The following is a 5552-nucleotide window of genomic DNA, read 5'->3' as shown; positions in this document are numbered from 1 at the left end:
GTTTGATCTGCTCTATATTTCACTCGCCCTCCAATCAGCGACGAGCTGTGACGTTACGTTCCAATCCTTCTACGTGAATTTACGGTAAGTCCGTCAAATTCAACAGGTTGGCCCCGCCCCCTGCCCAGTCAAGTTACCCGAATGTAGCCAAGAAAAACACACTGGTAGATGCTTCAAAATAAAAGCACATTTCTCCTTTTTTCTATATTTGTATTCATTGTCTCGTCTGCACTTTTGTTTATATTGCACTGTGATACGCTACTGACTAAAATCGTATTAATGTGAGAATTATCGTATGTTATAAGATTTGTATTTTGAAATATCGACAAAAAAAAAAAAAAAAAGAAAAACAAAAGCTTCAAAAATAAAAGCATGGACGTGCTTCCGGAAAATTGTCAACACAATTTTAACTTGTCAATATTTATATTTGTATTTTTTGTTATTATGACGTAATTGACCTTTTTGTGAAAAAAAATCTATCTATCTATCTATCTATCTATCTATCCATCCATCTGTGGTTTCTAGCAGAAAGTCTGGTGTTTGTCTTGATTAATTACTTAATAACAATCTAATAATGGGTCCTTAGATAACGTGCCGTTTGCCAGAGAGCCCCATGGTGTTATCTTATCTACCTCAGGGTGTGACAGCCTAAAAGACTCTGATTAAAGGGGATTGTTTTCTCACCAGGGATCATTTCGTTTTCAACATGTGTGGTTTCTGTTTGCGTTTAAAGGGAAGCAGCTGGATGCCTGCAGCCTTTTGTGCTGCTTCATGGAAACATGACGACATCGTACAGTAAAAACATTCCCCTCTCTCTCCTTTCCTTTCTCTCTCTCCTTTTCCTTTCCTTGCTCTCTCCTCTCTGTTTCGGGTTCATGAGTTCCCGTTTCCATTTGGTTTCACTCTCCAGAGCTTATCTCTGACAACAACATCATTAATCACCATGTTCCTGTTGTCAGTTGCATCATCGGTGTTTTCCCTTTTACAGAGCATTGTGATGAAATCACCTCTGGATTGTTGTGTTGTAATGCTCACTCTGTACAGGGCCAAAACTGTCAGACTTGGAAGTAAAATACTCAAGTTACAAGTTAGAAGACCTGCATTGAAAGAGTGCACACACACACACACACACACACACACACACACACACACACACACACACACACAGACATACGGACACACATAGCCTATTATCTGATTTTTATTACATGCATTTATGTAAAAGAAGGATTTTAATGCTTTGTTTAAAACTTGAAAAAGTCAGTTACTCCAGCCGTAAGTTAGTCAAATGCGCAATGAATGAAGTAGCCTTGTTTTAAAAGGTCATGAGTCACATCTGTCACCCATGAGTACATTGCAATCTAAACGTTAGTGGGTTTTTTTTGTGGCAGCAGGTGAGAATGAAACGCTCAGCTATCTACAGTGGATATCTAGTTTAATTAAGTTGCCATTGGAACATTAGTGCGGGGATTTTCAAAGGACTAAGTAACACAGAGATAAGCCACACACACACACACACACACACACACACACACACACACACACACAAAAGATAAGGTGAGTCTGGGAAAACCCAGAACAAAGCTGTATTTTGGTATTGGTGTGTGGCTCTTCTAAAATGTTAACTATCATTTTAGTGATCAGTAATTAGCCTGTGTCTATGTTATCTCCTTACATATACCTACGCTCTCCGTCTCTGCTAGATTGGGAATGATTGAGATTTCTCTTGGCACAGCTACCAGAAGACTTCCAACTTTCAGACAGGTTGCTCACGTCACATCTACGTCTTCAAGCTCAGTTGGAGGCTGCTCAGTAACGCTCAGCCATCACCGGGAAAGAGCTTCTAATGTCCTTCACTGGTCTCCGTCCAACGGGATCTGTTGGTCCATTTCTTTTACTGTGTAGGCCATTCACTAGCATGTTCGGACATTGGATTTCATTGTAAAACCTAGCCAGGCAGCTAGACTACTTGTGCATTTGTTTGATTACATGTTTTTGTTGGCGAACATTGACGCTTGTATCAACACGGATTGTTGTTTATATGTCACACGAACTTAAACACGGCAAATACATCACCAAATAGACCACTGTAGATGTTAGTTTAAACACTCAAAATTATTCAGCTAGCCGACAGGTCAACCGCTAGCATGTTCGGACTATGCTACCTAGCTTCAACCCTCTCTGCTAGCTGCCTAGCAGCCGGTGTTCCGTTGCGGTCTTGCGTGTTGTTTTCGCGACCACGCCCCCCCTCACGAGGTGGTTCGCTGTGTGGAACCCTACCGTCAGAAAGGAACTTGTTTTGGTGGAACATTTGTACCCCGCAGAAGAAAACTGTGTGTGTGTGTGTGTGTGTGTGTGTGTGTGTGTGTGTGTGTGTGTGTGTGTGTGTGTGTGTGTGTGTATGTATGTATGTATGTGTGTATGTGTGTGGGGGGCTTGTTTAGCTATATTCGTGGGGTCCAAAAACCAGGAGTCCAGTATACTTGTGGGGTCCCCACAGCTTTGTGGGGCCAAAATGCTGGACCCCACAAGTTTAAAGGTCTGTTTGAGGGTTAAGACCTGGTTTTAGGATTAGGGTCAGAATGAGGTTCTGGTTAGGGTGAGGGTAAGGGTTAAGGTTAGGCATTTAGTTGTGATGGTTAAGGTTAGGGTAAGGGGCTAGGGAATGCATTATGTGAATGATGATGGGTCCCCACAAAGATAGTGCCACAGACCTACGTGTGTGTGTGTGTGTGTGTGTGTGTGTGTGTGTGTGTGTGTGTGTGTGTGTGTGTGTGTGTGAGCTTCTTTTACATAAACAATTAAACGTAGCACACCTTTTAAAGCTCAGATGAGCTCACTTCATAAAGGAGTTATTGTGGGTGTAATTGTTTTTACTGAAACGAGGAAGTAGGAGTTTTCCAGCTTCTTTTTGTGTTTTCCTCACCTGGTTGGTCACACCTGTGTAACTCAGGTGAGGACTTTCCCCAGTCCCTCTATCTTATATAAGAAACATGAACACAAAGGATCCTGGGAGGTGTTGTGGATCAGGTTCCAGGAACAGGCCACGTACCAGTTGGTTGAAAACGTGATGTTGTGATGTGACTCGTTTTAAAAATAAGAACAATGTAAACTGGTCATAAACATACACTTGAAGGCTACTTACATATCATGCTATAACAGACCTTCACACCTCTGAAGCCCTATTCCCACGGGACTAGTATGACCTGGTGACCTCTAGTCATTTGGAATAATTACGGAGGCTGTCTGTGTTACAGACACGGCCGTGTCTGTCATTTTTACAAGTAAAAATTCTCTGCAAATGACCTACCATATTTTTAGGTAGCAGTGAAAAACAAATAACTGAAGAATACAAAATGCTACGAAGTGAAGTGCCGCTCAACGTTCAGCTGATATTCACACTCATATCTCAAATGACATTTAGGAAGGTCCCATGATGCCAGAGACAAGAGAAAAGAGAGAAGTGAAATCACCCCATGACTGTATGAGAAAGCCCCAAATGCCACAAAGTCACATTCAAAAGTAAATCGTCATATTTCAATTGAAAATCATCCTGAGAGAGGGAACAGGAAGTGAAAGATGTTCAGTCAGGCGGGGATTTTAATTACTACACTCTACATATTTATAGTGGCGGAATGTAACTAAGTACATTTACTCCAGTATTTGTACCTCAGTCCAAATGTTGAGCTACTTGTACTTTACTTGAATATTTTCTTTTCATGTCACTTTCTACTTCTACTCCACTACATTTCAGAGAGAAATATTGTACTTTTTACTCCACTACATTCATCTGTTACAGCTTTAGTTACTAGTTACTTTACAGATTAAGATTCCTACACACACACACACACACACACACACACACACACACACACACACACACACACACACAGACAGACAGACAGACAGACCAACACCAACACACACACACACAGTTGTTTTACCGGTTTCTGATATCTTATCTGTGTCCCTTCTGGCTACGTCACGTACAGATGTTATCTCAATGGTACGCTTTTGAAAGGAGCGCTGCACGATGCGGCAAATCCGAGCGATGCGCGGCGCCAGGGCACAGCACATAATTGGACGGCAACACCCTCCCCTGCAGAAAATCAATGGAGCGGCCGCTAATCATGTGTAGGCGCGTTAAGGAACTTTTTAGTTGACTTTTGTAGGGCTTTATGTCGACACAAATGCAACAACATTTGTGATTGTCTTTTTCCAGTGTGGCCCTTAGTGAATGTGAGTTTGACCCCCCCTCCCTGCTCTAAATGAACAGCTTAAAGGTGTAATATGTAATACTGACAGTGTTTTCTGCAGTACAAATTCAAAACACTGGGGAGAGTCGTCTCCCCCGCCCCCTCCTCCCCAGACTCGAAGTTCACGGAGGTTGCCAGGTTAAGACCGCAGCATCCACAACAATGTCGCTAGACGCTTGTCTCACATAGCCAGACATTACTCCACAGCACAGCGGAGTAGCTAACGTTAGATGCTAGTCTCACATAGCCAGACATTACTCCACAGCACAGCGGAGTAGCTAACGTTAGATGCTAGTCTCACATAGCCAGACATTACTCCACAGCACAGCGGAGTAGCTAACGTTAGATGCTAGTCTCACATAGCCAGACATTACTCCACAGCACAGCGGAGTAGCTAACGTTAGATGCTAGTCTCACATAGCCAGGCATTACTCCACAGCACAGCGGAGTAGCTAACGTTAGATGCTAGTCTCACATAGCCAGACATTACTCCACAGCACAGCGGAATAGCTAACATTAGATGCTAGTCTCACATAGCCAGACATTACTCCACAGCACAGCGGAGTAGCTAACGTTAGATGCTAGTCTCACATAGCCAGACATTACTCCACAGCACAGCGGAGTAGCTAACGTTAGATGCTAGTCTCACATAGCCAGACATTACTCCACAGCACAGCGGAGTAGCTAACGTTAGATGCTGGCTATATTGACATAAAAGCCCGTGCTCACGTGGAGCTCTGTACCCAATGGACAGACACACTTTTTTTCGGCTTAAGCTGCAGACACACAGACCAGACAGTCAACCCTCAGCAGAAAAAGGCAGTTGGACTGATCAGTCTCCCGAGTTAGGGTTGGGTACCGAAACCCGGTTCCACTATGGGTTCCTATGCAAACGGTAGTATTCAGACCAGATTAGAATGCAAATTTCGGTTCCTCATTTCAGTTCCGACTGAAATATTTTCCCTCTGTCACTCCGGACAGCCGCAGACTCTTTTTTCGTTCTCCCTTTTACGCCGAGTGGCGCACGTGCCCGCTCGCGGTGTGAAGCGCGTGTCCGCGCTATTCCCCCGACGTGCACTCTACAATCACGGCCGATAGACGGCTTTTTGTACACGCTCCAAAACGGATGTAAAAATATCACACTTTCTCTGTAGTCTACGTTAGCTAGCTATCGTAAATGTAGGCTACTTTTTAAATGCCATATTTTCCCTCTGGGCTCAGCAAAACGGACGAAAATATGGTCATTTTTCTACAAAAGAACTGCTAAAGTTTGAAGCTGGTTGGCCTACCAACTCA

Source organism: Sander vitreus, chromosome 8 (assembly GCF_031162955.1).
Source record: "Sander vitreus isolate 19-12246 chromosome 8, sanVit1, whole genome shotgun sequence".
In the NCBI taxonomy this organism is placed as follows: domain Eukaryota; kingdom Metazoa; phylum Chordata; class Actinopteri; order Perciformes; family Percidae; genus Sander; species Sander vitreus.
Note: the sequence above shows the minus strand (reverse complement) of the source record.